The sequence below is a fragment of the Apus apus genome, chromosome 2, assembly GCF_020740795.1.
Source record: "Apus apus isolate bApuApu2 chromosome 2, bApuApu2.pri.cur, whole genome shotgun sequence".
NCBI classification, from domain to species: domain Eukaryota; kingdom Metazoa; phylum Chordata; class Aves; order Apodiformes; family Apodidae; genus Apus; species Apus apus.
The window spans coordinates 149,920,830-149,946,418 of record NC_067283.1 but is presented as its reverse complement, the minus strand read 5'-3'; positions in this window follow the sequence as shown (position 1 = coordinate 149,946,418).

Here is a 25,589-nt window from a genome sequence, read left to right as displayed (position 1 = left end):
ACATGGAGTAGTATTTTCCTCACCATTTGTCCAATGCATGGGGCTAAGTTTACATCTTCTTCATTTATAAAAGGGCCATTAAGTTCAGATAATGTGAGATATAAATTTAATAGGAATTCTAGGGAAATTATAATTAGGTGCAGAGTCATTACATGAATTTAATGACTGAGATTTAATTTCAGTTTTCAGGATTATAAATAGAGAATCCTTATCTGGCTCATCTTCTTTTTTTTTTCTTAATTAATTGGAAATTTATTTCCAAGCAATTAAGGCAGACATTCTTTTCAGTCCCTAAGTGTTTGTGAGCTATATACTAGTGTTCTCTACCTTGCTTTCAAAACTGTCCTGCTAATTTCTTTGAGCCCTTTCTGATAACATGATAATGCCTTTATATGTTCTTATATACACAGAGTAATCCTTAGTTTAGATATTCTGTTGGAAAATAAGTTGCTCAGGACTTAATAAATGCTGATAGATTAGAAAGTTAGTCCCCCATAAAATCATACAGAAGGAACAAAATTAAGAAGTAGCATCATCCTGCTAGTGTCTGAAGTAATGCCTTGCTGAGATGCTCTGTTGTGGTGCTTTAGGGATGAAAAGCTACATGATCTCAGCAAGTAAAATTGTCCCACTCCTACACATTTCCTTTGGTTCCAGCCATTTACAAGTTACGTGTCTACCCTAAATCAGTCATCTTCACTCTCAAGTGAAAAGTGGCATCTCCAAGTAAGGGAATCTGATCCTTTTTGATGCACTTGGCTCTTTGTGCTGAGGTGTGATAGCCAGTGGCTTGGTACCTGCACACAGGAACTCAGCTGTTGGTTTCCCTGTTTGGCATCAGGAAATTCAGCCTTCTCCTTCCCATGGCTCTGCATCTGGATGAGTTTAAAAAGTGAGAGCTGTTGCATTCATTTGTTTTTTATTCTCCTGAAGTGCTGCTCTAATAAAACATGAATGCTGCACCATCCTGAGTAGCAACCAAACATATTGCATAGCAGACAATCCCTTGGCCTAAAGGCTTAAACCTCACAAGAAACAATTTTAGGAAGTAGATGTTGCTTTTGCCATTATTCTTCAGAGCGGGTTCACATCTTCAATGTGATTTGTTCTCCCTAACTCTCCAGTCTCAACTTCTTTATACCACAGTGCTGAAGTGTCCACCATTCCATCTGCTCTTGCTTTCCAAGAACCACTATACCTTCTGGAAAATATACCCTGGGAGCCCAGGTCAGAAGCAACCCTTTGGCCAAAAAATTCAGCCATAACCTGAATCCTCCTGGTTCTGAGGCAGAGAGACTGCAGATGAATGAAGAAAAGCACACAGTGTCAGCTTGATTCTCTTCCACTGTCACTCTGCCATTGTTCAGGGCAAATCCAGCACTTTTGCAGAGTACAGAATATGAGGAAATAAATTCCTTGAAATTCAAGATGCTAAAGTTCACATGCATTGTTTTTGTTTGCCAAACCAGTTTAAGTTTCTGCCTTCTTCATCCTCTTTCATAGAATCATAGAATCATGGAAAATGCTGAGTTGGAAGGGATCCATCAGAATCATTGAGTCCAACTCCTGTCCCTGTGCAGGGCACCCCAAGAATCACACCATGTGCCTGAGAGCATCATCCAACGGCTTCTCGAGATCAGACAGGCTTGGTGCTGTGACAGATTCCTGGGGAGCTTGTTCCAGTGCTCAGCCACCCTCTGGGGGAAAAACCTTTTCCTGATACCCAACCTAAACCTCCCCTGATTCATCTTCCTTCCATTCCCCCGAGTCCTCTCATTGGTCACAGGAGTGAAGAGATCAGGACCTGCCTCATCTCTTCCCCTCCTGAGGAAGCCACAGATTGCAGTGAGGTCACCCCTCAGCCCCCTGTTCTTCAAGCTGAACAATCCAGGTGACCTCAGGTGCTCCTCATAAGTCACCCCTCCCAGACCCTTCTGTCTCGTTTGTACTGATAAACACGGAACAAGGCTTGAATTATAGTGCTGGCACAGGCTAGCTTAGTAAAAACAAAACAACAAAAAAATCCACAACAAAAAAAAAAAAAAAACATACAAAAAACCCACTCCAGAAGTTCATCAAACTTAGGTTGCTCAAAAAAGAAAAGGTTCTGCTTTACTAGACAGCACCTCCAGCATTTTCTTCTTAGTTCAGGGGAAGAGGCAGTGTTGCTTCTTGGTAGAAACAGGCAGCTGGGAATAAGTTCTTAAGGTAATTTGTAGCCAAATAATTGTAGGAATTACACTCTAATAAATAGTATTTTCAGAATTGAGCTGCTATCCTCTTGGTATTTGGGATCTATGAAAACTGGAGAAGAAGGTAAGAAAAATCGTGAGGTTTTAGATTAATAGCTTCAAACATGGCACAGGAAAAGAAAGTGAAAATTAAGCTCTGTTTTAAAGCAATTCATTGAATGATTTAGAGGATTAGTGGAAGGAACTACATTTCACATCTAAGTGACCAGTTCCACTGTGAAAAGACAAGCTGACCTGCAGTGGATGAGTGTTTACATCTATAGCTTCTCAGGCCAACAATTCAATCAATGTGAATAAAAGAAAATAAAATTATCCTGATGCTGTTTCAAGTGAAAAAAAAGAATATTTGGAGAAATGTTCATGAAAGTGTCTCCAGTGGAAGCCCAGAATCAAATTGTTTTGGGTTTTCAGCTTCAGATGACACATACCTGGTTGGCTGTGTCATTGACTCATGGTTTCTTTGTCTCAGCTCCCCTTTCTCCTTTATAAGCTGTGATTCCTGGATGAACCAGGAATGCACCAAAGTGACATTTCAGAGTCAAAATACTTTCAAGTTTTCATCAAAACCTCAAAATCCACCATGGGAAAAATATGATTATGTTTTTAAATAGATTCATTACTTTTTCTTGTGTGAAAGAGCCCTTTTTTTCAGAGAGCTGAAGAGTGTCGGTTGAGAAGTCAGACACAGAGCAGATTGCAGGACCTGGATCTCCTTGCAGAGGTGGCAGTTTGAGTGTTGACATGGAGCCAAAGTGAAGAAGTTAACCTTGACTGCATTGTGAGTAGCATTTGAATAAATAAAGGGATTCAGTGTCATCATAATGAACTTTCTGCCTGGAAAGCAACACAGAAAAAAAAAAAATTGGAATAAATATCTGTCTGCTGCTGTCTTTTCAAGCAGGATAATAGCAAGATGTGGTTTTAGAACATCATGGCTTCCATTCTTTGCTGTGTTTCCAAGGTTAAGAGAAAGAGCAATAAACAAACACAATGGCTGTGTGCTACCAGCCTCCATTTCAATGTGCTCATGTGAGGAACACCTTGCTTCATGTGTTTTATTTCTGCCTTCAGCTTAATTAGATCCATCTTTCTGAGGCCAAGCTCCTTTGTGCAAACCAACCTTCTTCCCATAATTACTTTTTAAACAGGAAGCTTTCCCACTATTTCTTAAAGAATCAGCTTTCTGAGAACCTGCTGTGTATTGATACCAGATTCTTATGCTTTTGTGAAGTTTACATTTATAGACACAGACTTCAGTCATTTGCCATCACAGTTATTTTAAAGCACCTTGGACTGAGACCTGATATCTCAGTTGCAAGGTAGAAATGAGACTTCTCACTTTCAGCCACAACTGGACTCTATTTTTTTTTTCCTGCTGTTTTCTTGTTTTGTTTGAGGAGTACAACTAGATTCCAGGTTTAACCGGATTTTTCTCATTATGTGTTTCTCTCTTTTTGCCTTCTGTAGCTTATTCAAATGATTAATCTTCCATCTTAATTAGAAACAATCTATAATCGTGGTATTAATAGGAGTTCCAGTGATGGATCACTACATCATTTTACTTTGTCTTGACATATGGCTAGAAATATGCTCACAGGTAGAAATATGAGCCCTGCCCAGCAAGGTTTCCAGTTGAGTTATAAGGTAAGAAACAGCAGATTAATTTGCAAAGGAGAAGAACACAAGGCAATAATTGCAGTTACAGTTTCAACAGTCTTTAAAAAATATTTTAAAACATAAGGTAACTGATCTGTATTTTTTGTTTCATTTAGCACCATTTTAATCTATCACTGGTGAAAGACTACAGAATCTGTCAGGCAGATGATCAACTGATGTAAATTAGTGTGACTACATGGATATTTGCCAGCTTACTCTCTGAAGGTCTGCACCTTCACTCTGTATTATTATTATGAGATGATATACAATGCCAGGCTGTGATTTTTACCCTTTTCCAGTCATTATGTGCAATTAGTTTTAAAAAAATATCAAGTTATTTCAAGAAAACTATGAATTGGCAGTAGACTAAGATGTGGTCACATACTCAGAGACTCCTACAGCGACTGCAGCTGTTTGCTGGCTCTGTTCAGCTCTTCACTGCTCTGCCCTCCAAGACACAGCAGCTGAATGTGTGTGGTTCCTGTTCTTATTTAGAGAAAAGTAGAATAGACCCATTTTCTCCTTTGTAGAGGTGGCTTCACAGGAACAACTGAAGCTGATTTCCATGAGTCTGCTTCAGTTTGCACTTAAAGGAATTTGGAGAGTTCACGTGACCATTTCCTTACGTTGGCTGAGAGGATGTAGAATCACAGAATCATAGAATCATCAAGGTTGGAAAAGACCATCAAGATAATCAAGTCCAACCATCCCCCCTACAACCCTTAACCACTAAACCATCTTATGAAACACCATGTTTACTCCTTTTTTTTTAACACCTCCAGATATGGTGCCTCCACCACCTCCCTGGGCAGCCTGTTCCAATGCCTCACCACTCTTTCTGGGGGGAAATTTTTTCTCATATCCAATCTGAACCTCCCCTGGCACAGCTTGGCCCCACTTCCTCTTGTCCTACCACTGCTCACCAGGGAGAAGAAGCCACATGTAACAAACGTCTGAGGGTCACAGCTCCAGAAACTATTACAGATTTTCCAGGGGAAAAGAAAAAAAAAAAAGTGGTGACTGTGCATTTAGGAAAGGCATAATAGTTATTTTTTCACAGAGATCAAAACAAAAACAAAAGGACAACACTTCTGTGTCACGTAAATGCAAATGTGGAGATGTAACCAATTTTTCAGTAGTGCAAGGAGGAAAGGCACCTGAGAGGTGCAGCTGATCAGTGTGCCCTGCTCTGAAAAAGGGCTTAGTAGCTGTTTGCACTGAATAAAGCATTGGTGGGTCATAGTGAAAACTTCCATGGAGAAAGCTTTGTTAAAAAAGAGTTTCAGTGGAATCCAGGTAATACCACTAACATGGCACGTTCTGATGTACGTTAGGTAACCTCTTGAAAGCCAAACCTGAACTCTGAGGTTGTCTTAGTTGTTTAGCATTACTTATAGACCTCAGGTTTTGGATAACAGGTATTTTTGTTCAGTTATTGATGATTATATGGTGACTTCACTTTAGGTAATCACTGCAAGTATAGTCAAATGACATTTTAACTCTGTTATTTGCAATTAATTATACAGACTCTAAGCACAGTATTTAATAATGCACCAGAGTGTTGGATTTTCCTTTTTTGTTTGATAGACTGAATGAGTCTTGAGGCTTGAGTCAGCTGCCTTTCAGAGAAGTCAAGTGTTATTTGCAACACCCACAGATAGCTGAGACATCTATGACACAGAACCTGTGGGATGGCAGTGCTCACCTGGAGCAGTAGCTGGAAATTGAGCAGGCTTGCACTGCCACTTATGCAGCATGGGCACCTCTGTGCTGCCCTTACCAGGAGAGATTCAGTATAAAATTAAGACTCCTAGTTATATGTGTCTACAAATAGAACTTTACCTCTGCTTTTGGTGTCTAAGATTTCATTGTAACTGGTTCAGATTCAAGTCTCAGTTCAGTTGCTTGAATGTCATCTCCAAAGCTGCTACTTGTTCTCTGGGTGTCACTCCCAGGGGTCCTGTAACTCCTAGAAGTTCTATGTGATAGGATAGTCTTGGGTACCTTGGAGTGTCTCAGGTGCCACCAGATACCTACGTGCTGGTATCCCCTGCATGGCTCATCTGGCCAACACAGTCAATGGAGTCCAGAGACAAATTCAGCCAACCAGCTGATCTGCTTTAGGGTGAGCTAATATGATCTCCCTCTCTGCTTACATTGTTTAGGGGCATATTCAGGTATTCTCAGGTAGGTATGTTGGCATTTGAGATTCCATAGGCATATGGGGCTGGCAGATGTATGGACCTAGGAGATACCCAGGCTTTTCTGGACCAGCAGTTGAGCCAAAATACACCACTGCATCTCAGATGGCAAGAGATGCCCATGTTTAGGTGGCTGAACAGTGTCCATAGATCACCGTTAGTTACAGTAAAAACCCAGTGGACATTAAGAAGCAGACCTCTAGATGAAGCTGCCTTAAATTGGGTCTTAATGACACCCACTATGTTTGAAAACAAGGTTAATATTGGGAACATGATATAAGACGTGTCAAGTCAAAGAGAACATGCCAGGTTCTCTGTTCCTGCCCAATATATTTTCCCTGTAGAACAGTGACAGCCACAACTTTTCTGTAAGACCGTTTGTGGTGGGCTGACCCCAACCAGCAGCCAAACATTGACCCTGCCTTTTGCTCACTCCCCTCTCCAAGGGGTGGGGGGGGGAAATCAAAGGAAAGCAAAAGGACATGTGGATCAAGCTAATGACAGTTTAGTAAGTAAAATAGAAGCTGTGTGTGCAAACAAAGCAAAAACAGGAATTAATTCACTACTTCCCATCAGCAGGCAGATGTCCAGCCATTTCCTGAGAAGGTCCCCAGCATGCCCAACAGCTGCTTGGAAAGACAAATGCCATAACTCTGAAATTCCTGCTTCTAACTCTTTCCACTGAGTTTTATTGCTGACTGTAATGCCATATGGTATGGAATAATTCTTGGGTCACTTCGGGCCACCTCTCCTGGATATGTTCCCTCTCAAACTTTTCCCTATTCCCAACTTGCTTGCTTGGAAGGGTGGTAGACAGACCACTGTGTTTGGTAGAACAGAGCTGGCCTGCAGCCAAATAGGAGGACAGGTACATGTGCTTCAGCAAGGAAGACAGGAGAAAAAGAATGAAGCTTTCAAGATGACAGATCTCTGGGGTAGCTATCCAGTTTCCAGTGCCAAATATCTCTCTGATTCACCATCAAAAAAACCTGGTGCTGTGTGTAAGTTGCATTAACTGGGAATTAGGAATTTCTAATTATGAAATATATTTGATATATGTCCTTTTCAGTTTTCACAACCTAACTAGAAAGCGTTTATGAGGTACAGAGCATCAGTATTATTTTTTGTGGATCCAAAACAGTCTCCAGGTTTAGTTTAGCCACTCATAGCTTTGTATAACAGAATTTTCCACAAAAATTTACACCTGAGTCCTACACCAGTACCTCCAGTATCTAATTGGTTATTGGATGGTCTAAGTGCATTGTGGTATGGCAAACATCCTGTTGATTAAACCACAATAAACCTGGGCATACTTAAAATAAGAATCAACTAGAGCCTGTGATGAGATCACACAGTGGAGCCTTTTTCCACACCAACAACTTTCCTAAAGCTTGTGAGAAAAGCATATTTTACTGAGGATTTGCAAATCATAGTCATCTTTGTCCACTGTATCCTGACAAACTTGTCACTTGTCAGTTAAATAGAGCAAATTGTTTCTTAAGATTAAAGGGGCAATTTACATTTTCTTATTAATGCAAAGCAGGCAACTAGGTTGAATGTTGCTTATTGACCTAGTATCATATGACACATTAGAACTGGGGAAATAAAAACTGGATTATGCAGCACACTATCTTGAGTTGGGCTTTTCTGGCACACGATTCCTGTTAATATTCCACTTCTAATATGTCTGCTATGCCAGGGGTGCTAAAAAGAGGAGAGGGGAAAAAAAAAAAAAAAAAAGGAAAAAAATAATCAGAAAATGACTTTATATTGGATTTGAGTAACTCACAGTGATCACAGCTTAAATAATACATTGTTCAGCAGGGCAGACACTGTATGAGGTGTTTAGAACATTAATGTACACAGAGTAAAATCTCTTGCTTCTTTCTCAGTCTCCCTGTCTCTGGAACAGTATCATTGAAAGGTAAAACCAACAGCAACAGCAATGAGGAACCCTTTAGCAGAGCAAAAATGGTGAAACAAAGACAGCTGATAGAGACTGACTAGATCCTGTATGTCTGTCTGATTTTGAGAGGATGTTGCATCCAAGCTTAAGGTAGCAATGTGAGGCCAAAGCATGTGGGAGAAGGGACCTGCTGGGTTCATAACTGCTTTCAGGGCAGCTCCCTAAATGGGAAACTTAATCTTCAAATATCTTGTAATATTGACCATTGACCCATTCAGAGTGCAGGGGGAGGTAGGACACTGATAAGAGAGAACATTTAGCATTGCCTCCTTCCCCCACATACTCCTTTATCATTGCTAAACTGATTTCTTATAGCAAAATCTCAGCACAGTTCTAAGCCCCCATTCAGTCTTCCAGTAATTCCCAGCTATACTGCACTGCTGGCACTGGCTATGACAGGCAAAGAATTTGCAAGCTGACTACACAAGACAGGCAGATGTTGGGTGAGAGATGAAGAAGTCACTTCCCAGAGTCAAACAGGCACAGGGCTCCACGCAGGGCCTTGGCAGCTTCCCCTGCAAGATCCTGCCTGCTAAGCTCATTGAAGTTCACAGCAAAATTTGGACTCGAAATTGAATAATCTTAGTAGCACAAAAGTGTATTAATTTACTGTGAAAAATCTATTAAATGTAGGAATGGTAACGCTGAGGTTTATTCTTTGTGACATGGATGTGTAGGAACTAGAGCAATTTAGTAATTTGGAAACAAGCAAGCCAAAAAAATCTTGTAATGAAGGTAAGCAGAGCCAAGAGGAACACCATACACTAGATGTTCTCTGTCTCATTAATCACAAATTATCAAGGAAATCTACATCCATGGGCAACTGGAAGTCTCATATTACTGATATTTTATATAAATTCAATATAACAACAGCAGTAATAATACTACTGCTATTGCTCTGGGTAACAGTACCATCTAATCCTTACATCCAAAATCCATCCCTCACTTCAGGAACTGCAGCTCTACCAGTGGCAAGGAATTGTGGAATTTTACCCATTTCACTTTAATAAGCTGGAAGGAATATATTTTTAAGCATAAAATCATAGAATCATAGAATCCTAGGGGTTGGAAGGGACCTCGAAAGATCATCTAGTCCAACCCCCCTGCCAGAGCAGGGCCACCTAGAGCACATCACACAGGAACGTGTCCAGGCGGGTCTTGAATGTCTCCAGTGAAGGAGACTCCACAACCTCTCTGGGCAGCCTGTTCCAGGGCTCTTGTCACTCTCACAGTAAAAAAATTTTTTCTGATATTGACCTTAAACCTCCTATGCTCCAATTTGTATCCATTACTCCTTGTCCTATCACTGGTCATCACTGAAAAAAGCTTAACTCCATCTTCTTGACACTCACCCTTTACATATTTGTAGACATTGATGAGGTCACCCCTCAGTCTCCTTTTCTCCAAACTAAAGAGACCCAGCTCCCTCAGCCTTTCCTCATAAGGGAGATGTTCCACTCCCTTAATCATCTTTGTGGCTCTGCGCTGGACTCTTTCAAGCAGTTCCCTGTCCTTCTTGAACTGAGGGGCCCAGAACTGGACACAATACTCCAGATGTGGCCTCACCAATGCAGAATAGAGGGGGAGGAGAACCTCTCTTGACCTACTAACCACACCCTTTCTAATGCACCCCAGGATGCCATCGGCCTTCTTAGCCACAAGGGCACATTGCTGGCTCATGGTCATCCTCCTGTCTACCAGGACCCCCAGGTCCCTTTCACCTACACTGCTCAAAAACTAATAGATATTAAGATGACTAAAAAGGCACTGCTGTTTTTCAGGCTATTTCTTTTATATCCTGGTATTTTCTCCTTTTTAGAGAAATAAGGACAGAAAGAAAAGAAAAAAACACCTATCTAAGACATTCAGCTGATCTCCAATTGATATGGACAAACCAGCCATGGAAATATTTATGCCCAGTTTTCAACCTGGATGGACTTACAGTGCCCACCTGTAAGCCTCAAATGCCAGTATCAGAGATAGAAAATGCTCACAAATATGTATTTATTTGGTAAAGCGGAGTCAACACACTCCTTGCTAGAGGTTTATCTTGCAATGAAGATTCAGGTACATAATTTAACATTTTACATCGATTTTATTTCCAGACTGATATTTGAAGGGAAAAAAAAAAAAAAAATTCTTAAGAACATAACCTGACAAAAAGTTGAAACTGACATTTAAATTAAAGTTGTGATGACAATATTTTGTCTGGTACTATATATTTCCTTCTGCTTTTGCTTGTGCAAAGGCAGAAACAGAATATTTAATTTGTCAAATGTTAAGGCTTTCTGAAATAATTTACACACTGAAGGTGTTTATTCAGAAAAATCTACAATGTTTCTTGCAATGAATGTTTTCTGATAAGACTGCAGTTTGCAGCACTCACGTGAAAGCAACATGAAGCAAGTGTCAGAGTCAGATATCAGAGTCTAAGCAAACTTTGAGTACTAATGGAAACTTAAAAAGTGATAAGAGTACAATTCAATTCTAACAAGCAGATATTTCAAATGGATAATAATAAGAATGGGAAAGTTAATTCCTTTTAAACTGTAGGACATAAATGACATTCTGACTAGTTATAAATGAAATTGGATTTTAATACTTAGTCCTAATGATAATTACCTAATATTTATAATTTGAGTAATGGAGTAAGTAGAAATATTGCTGTTTATAGTTTCCCAGTTAAGACTAAGTTTTACACCTAAGAATATGACTGAGAAAGTGACTTTTTAATGTATAAATAAAATACATTATGTCATTGGCAAAGGGTAACCCATATAGAGGATTCAATGCTAATGCAACATCCAAAAAGGTTCATACACACAGAATCACAGAATGGTAGGGGCTGGAAAGGACCTCTGGAGATCATCTAGTCAAACCCCCCTGCTAGAGGAGGAACCCGTAGGGCAGATCACACAGGAACATGTCCAGGTGAGTTTTTAATGTCTCCAGGGATGGAGACTCCACAACTTCCCTGGGCAGCTTGTTCCAGTGCTGTTACCCTCATAGCAAAGAAGTATTTTCTTATATTCAGGTTAAACCTCCTGTGCACCAGTTTGTGACCACTGTTCTGTCACTGGACACTTCTGAGAAGAGTCTGACCCCATCCTCCTGACAGCCACTCTTTGGGTGTTTATAAGCATTAATGAGATCCCAAATCAGCCTCCTTTTCTCTGAGCTAAACAGACCCAGGTGTATATTCACAGGTGTATACTCTATGGGTTGCAGAGGCTCTGTTCTAGTGGGATTGGAAAAGAGAAGGCAATAAGAAATCACATCCTGTTAAGCAGAAGTTCCTCATGTGAAAAAAAATAAAATAAAATACTGATTACAACTCAGATTGACAGAATTCCCCTACTCATGACAAGACAGATTTGAAAGAGAAGGATTTCCAAGCTCATATTCAGGTAGAAAGGATTTGCTATTTCTCTTCCAAAACCACAGTGAATGGAAAGTATTGGAAGTGATCTACGTGCACAGTCTTCAATCAAAAATGGTTGAAAGACAAAGAAATACAAGCTAGTGGCTCTTATCTCACCCAGAGGGATGGACTCGTCCTATCTGCAGCACTCATTGTTTCACCAGAAGAATTCTGTGGATGTCCAGGTATGGATGGAAATAGGCCAAATAAGGAAGGAATTTCTCAAGCAATTAAAACTGTAAAACATTAATAGTTTATTTTGGCAAGGAGTCAAGGGAGACACAACAGATAGTTTGGGAACAGATGGGAGAGTTGAAATTGGAGGAAATACTACTACTCAAAAGAGGAAATGCATTCCTAATTGGACTCTGAAACTCCTTGCCATGGAATCCTGTTGAAGCAAGAGTGTATCAGGGTTCAGAAAGTAAAAGGGTATTTCTATGGTCATCAGATTTACCATATTGCTAATTATTAAATCAATTAATGTTTTATGTTACTTATTAACTATTTATTCTGTAATGGATTAGTGTTAGCAAACATTTGCCTTTCAAAATGCCAGGCAACTCCTGTTACTCTCATTGGAAGTGAATAGGATCAGTGGTAAACATGTACCTTTTCAGTAAAGATTTCGGAATTACCTGTCAAGTTTTCCATGAAAATAAATCTAAGCTCCCTTTAGGAAAGAGGTGGCCATTATGACTGAGACAGCAGGTGTTTAAAATTGTTCCTGCTGAGCACAGTATAGGATTAAAATTATACTGGGTTGGGAGAAGTATAAAAAAACATTTTGCAGAATAGAGAGCCAATATGATAAACTTAGACATTTTCCAATTATCCTGAAGTGAACACAAGTTCCAGCTCCTTCCTAAACCACACTTGAAGACTGCACTGAATATTTATTGATGATCAAGTAATTTTTCAATTTAGTAGAAGGCAAGTTTGCATTTCTTTACAGTCTCAGTGTGTTCAATGATAGATGTCAATACGAAAATACTGGGACAATCACTGGCAGGCAAGAATGTAATTAGTTTCCAGAAAGGTTAGTGTTGTATTTTTTCTTTCTTATTCCCTAATGAAAAAGAGCTTGTAATTAAAAAAAAAAAAAAATAATAATAAAAAAATAATTAACAAAAAAAAAGCCCTGTGACTGTGTTCAAAGTATTTTGAATTTTAGCGAAGTCAAACACAAGGAAGAAAAATGTTTCATAGACAGAGTGTGGGTAATATGTCCTGTGGGGTTAGCACAGTTACTTGTTCAATAAGGAAGGTCAAATTATGTGTGAGGCAGAGACATTTAGCATAAGAACAGTATTAATAATTCATGTGGCGAGCCCAGTGGTGGAATGATAAGATACAGTGATGGGGAGAAAAACCAACACAACAACAAAACCCAACCACTAGACAGAGACACTGGAGGAAAAAGCTCATATAAACCAAAAAGCCAATAGGATAGAGAGGTGAAAATATAAATTAAGATTTTTCTTGTAAATGCTCACACAGCTTCAGTGTTACAACATGATGCTGACTTCTGTTATTGCTGGTCCTCTCCAGCCACAGTGAATCAGGGCAGAACCTGACATCGTAGCTCACCAGCCAATTACAAACTGTTGAATGAAGAGAAAGAAAGCTCTCTGGGTGGGTAAATACAGTAGTACTGTATCAGGAAAAGAGTGGACAAGGTGCTCCAGGTCTAAAAAAGAAGGATTTTGTTATCTTAGCCTTCAACTATGGAGAGATTTTTATTTCTGGAGCTTTCTCAAAAGCCTAAAATCTCCCATGAAATCTTGCAAGAGCTCGGTGAGCTGGTGCCTGAGGAATGCAAGGCCTGTCTGTGATCCAGAAACTGCACTGTTTCTCAGCTTAAGATCCTTAAGGAACACCAGTGTCCAGTGTCCTCATAAAATGTGTTCTCTTCCTGATGATACTTTCTAGAACATCTATGTGCAGAGCTACAAGTTACTGTCTTAAAACAGCACAAGTCAGAAGAGCAAAGTGATGAGAGGGAGGCTCCTGACAGTAGCTGGAAGGTGAAAGCATTCCCTGAGGATGACAGGTATGTGATAAACTCCTTTTCCTGCTTCTCAGATTTAAATATTAATACCCTGTCACATTCAACTGATTAGTGCTTTAAGTTCAGGGCAGAGATAAGGGGGAAGCAGAAGTGAGGATCAACCCCAAAGAAGCAATATTTCTGACATTTGTGTGCCTTCTTTCCTGTTTCTCTGAGAACAGCAAGAACTCCCAGCAGGTTCCAGGGGAACCACCTTGTGGGACCTGCTGAGTCTCCATCATTTTGTTAGAGGTCTCTCACAGAACCAGAGAATGTTTGGGTTGGAAGGTGATTTAGTCCAACCACCTCCCTGCAATAAGCAGGGACATCTTCAACTAGATCACGTTGCTCAGAGCCCCATCCAGTCTGACTTTGGATGTTTCCAGGGATGAGGCATCTACCACCTTTCTGGGCAACCTGGTCCAATGTTTCACCACCCTAATTCTAAAACATTTCTTCCTTATATCTAGTCTGAATCGCCCCTCTTTTAGTTTAAAACCATTACCCCTTGTTCTACAGCTACAGGCCTCCTTTCTAAAAACAGGTTTCTTTTTATAAACGGGTGCAATGTTTCCAATTTTCCAGTCACCAGGGACTTCACCTGACTGGCATGACTTTTCAAACACCATGGAGAGTAGCTTGGCAACTACATCAGCCAATTCCCTCAGGATTCTGGGATGCATCTTATCAGGTCTCACAAGTCTTAGCCTGCTGCCTCTCTCTTTAACTGAGCAGAAGCTTTTGGACCCATCTAGTGGGGAACACTGCTAAGGAAGGGGACTCCTTGCTTTAGAGTTCTGCTTCACAAAGTATTTAAAATCATAGACTAATTCAGAGTTGAAGTGATCTCTGGAGGTCAACTATTCAATCCCCCTGTAGAAGAGAAACTGGCTTTAAAGTTAGATCTGTTAGATCAGGTCCTTGTCCAGCTGAGCTGTGGCAGTCTTCAGGGATGGAAAGTTCACAATCTCTGTGGGTAACCTGTGAAGAATTTTGTGTGTGTGTGAATAGTTTTTCCTTGTAACTAACTGGAATTTCTCTTGTGATAACTGTGACTATTATCTCTTTTTCCTTGCTGTGCACCTTTGCGAAAAGTCTTGTTCTGTCTTCCTTACAGCTACCCTTCAGGTAGTTGAACTCAGCAAACAAGCCTCCTCTTGGCCTTCTCCATGTTAAAGAAACCCTTTTTCCTAAGCCACTCATTATTTATCATGGGATCCAGCATCACAACCACATTGGTGACCCTCCACTGGTCTTGCTCCAGTTCATCTGCATCTCTCCTGTACTGGCAGAGTCCAAACTGAACCTAGTTCTCCAGATGCAGTCCTACTGCTGCCAAAGAGGAGGGATTAATCTTTCACTTGATCTATAGGCAACTCTCTTACTACAGCAGCCCAGCACACAGTCCAGACATTTTATTCTGAGCAGCTCCCTAGACAAACATGCTTGGGTCTGTACTGCTGTATGAGGTTATTCCCATATAGGGTTTTCATTCGAAGTTTTTTTGAGTTTCATGAAGTTCCTGTTAGCCTGTTATTCCAGCTTAATGGATCCCTGTTTGGCTACATAACCTCTTAGCTCATCTCTGGCACCACTTTGGTCTCAAAACTGGGAACTAGATCTTCTCAAGGCAAATCTGAATCAGAGAAAGCTTGTCCAGTGCATCAAATAATCCCTCAATTTGGTGTCACCTGCAAACGTGGCAAAGGTTTGCTCATACTGCCCATGTTATTTGAAGATGATAATTTACCAACCCCACTATCAGTCACCAAGGAACATCACTCATAATTGCTTCCCAGTAAACCTTGAGCTGTTGATCACTACCTTTGAGCCTGACAATCCAGTTAATTTAATACCCACCAAGCAGTGTACCCATTCAGTGCATATATCCTCATTATGGCTGCAAGGATACTAAAGAAACTCTGCCAAAAGCTTTCCTAATGTCAATGTAAATTAATTAACCCCCACTCTTCCCACATCCAAAAGGACTGCTATTTCATTATGGAAAGCAATCAGACTCATTAAGCATGATTTACCCTGATTTATCACCCATGATTTACCCAGACTCCATGTTCCCAATCACCTTGTCACTCATGTGCCTGGAAATGGCTTCAGTACATCATGATTTTTTATCAAGAAGCTCTGGAAAGCAGCTAAGTGAGGCAAGCTCTGGGATGCAGCTCTCAGCTCTGTGCTCCAGCTACAAGAAGATTTCACACTCTTCACCATGGTAGAGATAAAGATTTAATGTGAAGTGGAATACTTGCCAAGAAGGGGCAAACTGCAGGACAGCCTGCACTTTGACTTGCAGTTTTTCAAGGACTTCTGTATTCCAGAGTTCAGCACCTACAAGAAAAAAGGTATAATTTAAGACACATTCTTGCCTTGATAATTGATTTTTGTGAATCCTGGTTTTAGATATTGAACTCACTGTGTACTGGCATTGATATTAGGGGCTGTAATTCCAGCCTATAGAGTCTATATTTCTCACTTTAGTTCCTAACTTCGACCTCATTTGTGCACCACATAAATACTTCAGTAATGCCCTGTGTGCTTCAATGGTACTCACATAGCAGGCTGAATTGAAGGTGATAGAAACATTTGTATTAATGATGACAGGAGTAGAATTTGAGGTTGGAGTCAGAAAGATTTGACATACGTGTGCCTAAGTAAATTTGCAGTCTTAAGTTAGACCCTCAGACTTCCCACACATTGTCAGAGCAGAGAATACATCTCAAAAGCAATAAACAGAGACAGGAGATATTTTAGAAGAGCAGATAGGAAATTCAAAGATAGCCACAAGTCTTAGATCTCATGAACATCTGAGTTAGCATGGTGACTCAATACAGGAAGAGGAACCTCAGTTATTAGGATTTATCTAAGAGAAGTTTAGGGACACATTTCTTATCCTGAAGATTTACTAAACTCCTGGGTTTGGTTTTGAAGTTCCCATGTTCTGCTGATGCTCTGGATTTACATCCTCACAGTTACAGATTATTACCTCTGCAGAGGACAGGTCTGTGCATTTTAGAGATCCTGTTGTTTGTGAGCATATTCAGAGCATAGAAAAGTGATAAAACAGTTCTAGAGGTACTTTCTAGCAAGTGTAAATGCCTGGACAGTAATCAGAGAGCTGTGTAGAGCATTTCTTGTTTTCAGTGGTCTGAGTTTATTTGGGTTAAAGCTGAACAAAAAAGAAAACATGTTTTGTCCTCTTCCTCCTCTGTATTTTTGTGAGTGATAAAACTTGAGCTGTGCTGCCAAAATAATCACAGCTTAAAAAGCTGCTTTAAGGGATGGGGATTATCTCAATTATCACAACTCTTCCAAAGGTATGAGCATAGAGGACACCAATCTGATAAGACAAAAATCCTTGTATTTGAATTTCCATATCTATAAATTCTATAATATACCCAGAGGCACCAAATCGAGTCACACTCCTGCTGTGCCTTACTTGTGCAAGTAAGAGATCAGGATTGCTTGGTGTCCTGAAACCGTGGAATTGTGATACCTAAGACCAGACAGCAAATTACTTCATTTAGAGCTAAACAAAGGGGCAGTTCTGCCACAGCAAAACAGACACCTGGCCCTGCCTGAGCCCCAGAAATTGTTGTGGTGGCAGGCCAGGATGTAGACAGCATGGAAAACCACCCTTTTGCTTTCCAGCAGACACAAAATTGTGTGCACTACAGGACTCACCAGTTTTCTTTCCAGATTCAGGCACAGACTGTGCTGAAGGCACTGTCAACAAGATGCATCTCACATAGAGCTCAACAGTACCTGAGCATCCTGTGCATCTCTCTGACTGCAGCTTGAAGACAGTGGAAAGGTGCTCAGGTTGCTGATACCCAGTCAGCAGACTAACTGCACTGTCTCCAAGCTGGAGGATGTCTGCTTCATTGTATTTTGTGTGCAAGTCTTTCAGACAACATAAGAACACTTGACTTGCTGTCTACTCTCTTCAGATGCTTACAATGTCTTCACAATACCTTCTAATTTCTTCTGACTTCTGTGCTTTGTAATTAATTCTTGCACATTATGGCCTTCTACAAATGCTCTGAATTCCACATTTGTGGATGAAATCACAGTGTGGTTTGTAGAGCTTGAAGGACCCACCTGCTGTGGGCTCCAGGCTGGCAAAGCCTGAGGTATGACAGTCACACTATATTCCTGAAAAGGCAGAGATGGGCAGAAGCAGTATATCAGGATCACCACTCAGGATGAAAGTTCCAATTAAGGATCCAATTAAATAACTGTAATAATGGAAAATGATGTAATAGGTTGATGAGGTTTCTGGAAACATAACATATGTAGCTTTGACCCAAACAGAATCACAGAACAAGCAGACAGAGGAAATAGCTGCAAGAAACAGAATCTTGTATTAGACTGGAATCTGGACAGAGTTGTAAAAAAGGTAAAAGGGAAAGAAACTTCCTCTATGGCCTCAAAATATTTCTCTTGAATTATTCTGATGTCATTGGCAAATCTTTTGTGTTCAGGTTTCTCAAATATACAAAATTATCAAATCAAATATTAGAATAATTTACTAATCCTGCTTCTGTTTGGCACTCAGGCTGTCTGTGGGTAGATGCTGTAACCTTGTTCTCAGGCATAACTGTTCTAATGATGCTGTGTCTTCTGAGTAACAGGGTGTTACCTCAGCCATCACAAAAGGAAGGGGCATGAGCTGATTTGGAAAACAAACAAGATAAAATGGGCTGAAGATTGCGAATTTATAAAGCTGGGAAAACTGACGAAGATCAACATATTTTCAAAGATCTAACACAGATATTTGCAGCAAAACTATAGGAAATAAGTAGGTTTTCCTCTCTTTGTGTGGTGGTGGATGCTTGAGGAGGGCATAATACAAGTGCATGTGCTGCTCTTCCAGATGCTGGTGAGCTGGAGAGCAGGCTGAGGGACAGTGTGGGAGCAACTGCTTAAAGCATCCACATGGTTACATTTCCCACTTTCTCAACCAATTCCTTTCTCTCCCTCCCTTTGGTGGGGAAAGGGACAGGCAGAGGAGGCAAAAGAAGGAAACTAAGTGTATTTCATTAAAAATATAATGAGCTGAAGGAAGGAGCACTTGAAAGTCATATCTGGCAGACAGGCCAAACTCCCAAAGCAGTGGAAAGCATTATTGATAGGTGATATCAATAATAAATGTGAATGGGTGGTAAGAAACTGAGAGGAGGATGCAAGTGCAGGTTTGCACTTATAGAAGAGGGATAGAGCAGGCTTGGGCTAATGAGGCAGTGGCTGCTGCACTAAGGGCAGGAGGTTGCTTGCTCTGACTTCTCTTTTGGCTTTGCAAATGCAGGAAGGAAGTGGAAAGATTATGGGATGTTCCCTTTGTAGTGCTGCTGCTGGAGAAATCTCTCCTGTCGCACAGAGGCCAAGTTATTCAGTGTCAGCTTTTTTAGAGGCAAAGCCATGATAAAATCTGCAAGTACCACGGTGGAAGAGTAGAGTCATAGTGCAGACTTGGAGAAACAGTCACAGCACCAGCTCCATAGGGAAAGGCTTCATTCTTGTTCAGGTGGGGAGTGTAGAATGATTCTTGGTAGGTGTCCCTATCCTGGCTGTGGAGTGAGAAAGACTGATAATGTGTATGGCTGCTCTTCCATCAGACTAGGTCCACAATACACACTCCATGGTTTTGGATGTTTCCTTTCAAGCAAGGCAACCACAAACTACCTCTCTTTTCCTCTCTTCCATGTTTGTGCTAAGTACATTCTAGTACCTCTCAAATTACTGCTCACGTGAGGGTAAGAGAAGATGATTCTTCTTAGTGCTGTCCAATTAAGACTCCCAGTGACTAATGAGAAATTGTTTCTAGTCAGCCAGGACTTGCTCCTGCTGCTATTGACTTTTGAAGAGCTGAAGAACCAGCGCTTATAGTTACCTTCACAGATCTTAATCTCAGTGCAATTCAGTAAGTATCACGTATATTTTAGGAACATCTTTGGAACCTTTGGATGTTCCAAAGACAACAAAATTCTCTGGAAATCACATGAGATTTTCTCAAAGGATTTCAGAAGCTTTGAACTTCCTCTCAGGATGGAAAGGTAACAAGTAGATTGCTATTCTTATCTTGTTTTGGTGTTTCTAAATAGGAATATGAAAATAGAATGACATATTGGTGATGTCTTCTTCAGAACTTCCCAGTAAACCAAGTTAAAACCCAGAATACTGGTATTTTAGGGTAAATAATTCTAACTTTGTAATGAGTCAGCTCTATTTACCTAAATCTTATGCCTTTTCGTGTTTGTTTCCAAGGAACATTGACTGTCTCCTCCACTCACCTGGTTAGTTCTGAACATATGATTCTTAAACCTAGACTGAGTGCACCCATCAGAGTTTAAGACAACCTTTGACAATTAAGGATGAGGATAAAGAAATAAAGTTCACCTCAGTGTAAGTGCAAGGCATATCAAGAAAGAAGGATTTGAAATTATAATCAGTCTTTCTAAGGACTGAAATAATTAGAAGTGATAGAAGTATGTAAAGAAATGGGCTTCCAGCAGTTGTTGAAGCAGATATGCTTATTCAAACATTTTTAAATCACATAGTGTAAATAGGTGTTTAATTTATCATCTATACCTTTATATTTTCATCTTTCCTCTTTTCTTTATGTTTAGACTGAAGTGGGAAAAATTTGATCTATGTCCTCAGTGAACGATATATTTTTCTGTTAACATAGTATTTGCAACTGGATATCCTCTAGGGGAGATCTTCTAGGGTGTAATTTCCATGAATCTAGGGAGAAATTGAATTATTTTTTACCTCAAGCTAAACTGAATTTCTCTCTTACTAAAAGCTCAGTTGTTTCTTAGTGCTGCCTCTAGGTGTTGCAGTACTCTCACCTACTTGTCAGGGCTCATTTTCACCCTTGAGAACTTCAGTTAAGTTGCCCCAGAGAAGAATTAGGTCATATGGATTTTAAACAATGATTTAGAACCTGGAATAAAAACCCGTAAAAACCCATGAGATCATCTAGTCTGGGCCGCAGCGAGTGCAGTGTTGTGACTTTTTGACATAGTTGAGTGCACGTTATGTAGTGTTCATTCCCCTGAGAGCATCTTCCACAGTCCAAGCTCCTGCAGCTCCCAGAAGCTCTTCCTGACACACCCTGTACCACTTAATACCATCCCATTACTCTTAGTTATGGCCCCTTGATACACTTTTTTAAATCCTCACATTTTGCCTGCATAAACCTGCCATACATTTACAGGCAGATACATGTTGTGTTATCCAACACACAAAAAGTGCAGCACACACTTCTCAGTTCCTCACTTTAGGTTGTGAAAAGAAGTAGAGAATCAACCTTAACAGATTGCATTTGGCTACAGGGGAATCTAATGCACAGAGCCCAGCATGTAGTTCCTCTGATCCCAACATACATTTCTGAATAAACTGGAAAAGTTACATCCTAGGAGTGCCCACTTGTCTCTGCTGTGTGCAGAGGAGGGCCACAAAGATGATCAGAGGGCTGTAGCACCTCTGCTATGAAGACAGTCTGAGAGAGACTTGGGGTTGTTCAGCCTGGAGTACAGCAGCCTTCCAGCACCTGAAGGGGCTACAGGAAAGTGGGGAAGGGACTTTTTACATGAGCTTGTAGAGAGAAGACCAGGGGTAATGGATTAAAACTGGAAGAGGGGAGATTTAAGCTAGACATTAGGAGGAAATTCTTCACTGTGAGGGTGGTGAGACACTGGAACAAGTTGCCCAAGGGGATTGTGGATGCCCCATCCCTGGAAGTGCTCAAGGCCAGGTTGGATGGGGTTCTGAGCAACCTGGTCTTGTGGGAGGTGTCCCTGCCCATGCAGGGGGTTGGATGTAGATGATCTTTAAGGTCCCTTTCAGCCCAGACCATTCTATGATATGATTCTTTGATATGTTAAAGAGGGTCTTCTCTGGTTAGCTTGTGTAAAGTTCCACACTGCAGATATCTAAACCTAGGTGAGATATACTCCATCTTGGGTCACTGTGATAAACCATTTCACAAAATGGCTGATGTCTCAGGGGTCGGGTCCTCTCCAGCCCTGAGAAAAGCAGAGCACAGGGAAAAGGTCAACAGTGTCTCATCCCTCCTCACTGTCACCACTGCATAGCCTGGATCATCACCCTCACCATTCCAGTTGTCTCATGGTCCACACCTGCAAGCTGTTGAGTACTCTCCTTCCAGCCTGAAAGTGGCAACCCATGGGCACCGGAGCATTCCCTACGCTCACGAGAACATAAAGGAGAACATGAACAGCTTTGTCTGACCAGCACTAAGCAGTGCCTTCACAGGTAATATGTCTGTGTAGAGACATGAGTTCAGGCATTCTTTAATCTTACAGCTTAAATAGATACAATAATTAGTAAAGGAAGACGGAAAGTTAAGCACCTGTATTTCATTTTACCGTAGCAGTTAACTACACAGAATTGCATTCTGCTCTTTTTAGCCATATGGGGAAACTAAACTGATTTTCCTGACACTAAATTATCTTTTTTTTCCCCCAAGCTGAGCTTTTTTTGTGAATGTTATCTATATCTTCAAGTGGAAGCATGTGTTATTGTGGACAGCCAGAACCAAATGTTTCAGCATTGCTGCAGAGTGCTTGCCAGCCCTCCCTGACTTCAGCCCATGTAAAGATTACAGCTCTTGTTATCACAATGCAATTTTAAAAGTAACTTTTTGCTTGCTGAAGGTCAAAAGGACAGAAGGGCATTCCATGACACTTACTTTTCCTGTGGTTTTAAAAAGGAAAATTCAGGTCATGTTACTTAAAAAATTTCCCTGCTAGTATTTCAGTTTTTCATTTCCTGTCAATCATACTTTGCTGAAGATGTCTCAGATATTGTTAAGAACTGTGTGTTGTGGTAGTAATCTGATTTGTTGGCAAAAAGTGGTTCTCATCAGAGGAAAACAAAAGTGGGTTTCTGTAGAAAAATCATTTCCTTAATGGAAAAAAAGCTGATACTGAAGTGAGCAGGTACTTTCAAGAACATATTTGATTTCTTTCTACAATCATGAATGCATCATTTCAGAAAGGGAAAGTTGTATCTGTCAGCATCCTGGCTGCCAAGTGTCACATTAATCCTGACTTCAGGTGGATACTGTGGCAGTGACTCCTCCCTTGATAAACCATTTAGTCCCTGTTCAGTCTAGTAAAGAAGCTTCAGACTCTTACTGCACTGTAATGTGGCTTTAGCTGATAAATCAGTCAGAGCATCCTTTTCCTCTCTGCCCTCCCTTCACCACATTAATATTGATTATTTGGAAGTAAAGAGTCCCAAGGAGTGGAAGTGGATACACCTCATTGCCTTGAACAATTCCTTTCCCTCTATTGGGACAGTACAAGGTAAATTAATAGTGTGCTTGCAGACACTAGATGATGTTAATGTACTTGCTATTGATAGAGTGAAATAACATGAGTAACTTCAGCTTTACTTAAAACAAAACATTAATTTTCCAAGGCTGCTCGGATCTGCGCAGCTGGTCGGTGTAACACACCCAATCTTTGCTTTTAAATATGCCACATTTGTTTTTCTAAACATGAGGTTGGGTTTTCTTGCCAGATGAAAGACAAACGGGGATTTTAATTCATTGCTCACGCTTGCAGGCTCTTGTCTGCCTTTAGTCTAAGTGCCTGCTCAATTTTGTCAGTAAGAAGATGCCTTTTCTGCTAGAAATAATGCACAGCAGCTTTATCCCCTGTGATCCTCTGGCTATGTAGAAATGCATAGGAAATCTGTAAGTGTGAAAGCTGTGGGTTTGTATCTGTCTCAAAAGCAACAACAAAAATCCATGCAAATAAAATAAATAAATAAATGCATTGGCAGTGAGGGAAACTCCACTTCCACGTCCATCCATTTGAATGCTCTGAGAAGTTACTACAGCCATTTGGATTAAATAGTGAGTATATTTGACAACAGACTGGATTTCTGCTAGCTGGAAGCACAGATGGTACTCAAGCCACTACACTTTCTTGACCTTGAGGGGTATTTAAAACGTCGGCAGTATATAGCATGGTTTCCTGCCAGTTCCTCCTGCCTTTGGTGGATGAGGAGCATCTTCCATGCTGTGATGGCAAACTTGAAGGAAATTGCCACTGCAGAGTACAGAGGATGCTCTCTAGGACGTGCTGGTGATGGCTGTGCTCCCACAATGTGGTCTAGTGGGGATCAGGGGCCAGCAGCACCAGGAGGCAGGGAAGGTGCTGCCATGCAGGGTCAGAGTGTTCCCAGGTTACCATTTCCATTCTGGCCCCACCAAGTTCCTGTACAACTTTGTGCAACTGATTTGAACTTAAAGTTGGAGCTCACCTGTCTGTAACTCTGACGTAGAAATAAATTATGGAAAGAGCTTTAATTACAGCAAATTTGGCCCTGCTTTTCTCTTTGCACTCTGATCCTAATTTCAACAAACATGTTTCTAGTTCATAAATATTCACAGAATAGCTCATGTAAACAAATTTTGTCTATGTGTTTTTCATGCACTGTTTGCTTTGATTGTGCAAGTCCCTTTATATGTTACTTAAGGTGGGTGAATGGTCATAAAAGTCACACACTTACTTCTGGTACCTGGCTGGGTGACTGAATTTTTCAGACAGGAATATAACAAATTACAAACTGCAGCTAATAAACACCAAGTAACAATTACATAAAAAAAAATATACAGACTGGATATTTGGAGGGACAATTATTTGTGCTGAAAATCATGAAACTTTTAGGATTTGCCAGCATTCTTTCTCCCAGACAAACCTGTATTCATTTGAAAGCTCATGAATGATAGATAATCTCATCTCACAAATAATGACAGTTCAAACCTCAGTTAAACAAGCTTCACAAAACCCCTGGGAGTTAGGTAGCAATAATAGTTTTATATTACTAAAACTGATACATTAATATTTTCCTAAAAAGTTTAGCATTTGAGTGGGTCTCAATACCATTGAAAGAAAAGTGCTATTGCAAATGAGTGAAAAACACCATAATTATATTTGTCATATTCCAGTATGCAAGAAAATTAGATGAAGGACACTCAAGATCCCAGCTCTGGTGGACTGATTAGGGAAAACAACATCATTTACTTGTGGCAGTTCAGCCCAGAGCCTCTTCCAGACTCAGTGAATCCTACAGTTACTTGACAGCCTGCCAGCCCACAGACCAAATGCCAAAAATTCCTTCTCACCATGTGCTGTTTCTTTAAATATTTAACTATAGGCACAAAATGCAGATAACCTGCACCTATCCAGCTTGTCAGGAAAGAACAAAACTTGCTTTCTGCTGTAGAAGTTACAGATGTACAAAGAGATCTTGTAGAATCACAGAAGCATTCTGGTTGGAAAAGACCTTTAAGATCATCAAGTCCAACTATAACCTAACTCTATCAAATCCAAGGCTTAAGCCATGTTCCTAGGTACCACATCTATATGTCTTTTAAACAGTTCCAGGGATGGTGATTCAACCACCTCCCTGGGCTTATTTACCCTTTCAGTGTAGGAAGGAGGCTGGTTATTTGCTATCTGTACTAAGGTAGCACCCATCCCCAGGGTCATTCAAGTGGCCATGGCACATTTCTGTCTCTTGGATGGTCCAGTTCATAGATGAGCAGTGCTGATAGACCAGCTCATCAAGTCAAGTGTTTCTGATTCTGCATGTACCTCAGATGCAGGTTGTTGCATTACCCAGAGCACACACACCACAGGAGGAACCCCACAGTACAAGATTCTTTACAGATTCAGCACATATTGTTTATCTGAGGGGACTTGGATCAAAACACAGTCTTCATCATGCTTCACTACTGTAGAGTTTGAAGTGATAAAGGACATATGATGTAGTAAACTGAAGCTTCTTGCAATCCTTCCAGTAGTCCTTATGCTGGAACACCTTGACTACCAAGCTGCTACGCTCTTGCTCTATACTTTTTTCCCTGGAAAGTAACAGGGAACTTCATTGTTCCCTATTGTTATTGTTATTTCTTCAGTTTGTGTAAAAGGGTCCTGTAAAACACCTGCATTGCTCCAACCTAGTTTTGGGCATTCTGTTTCCA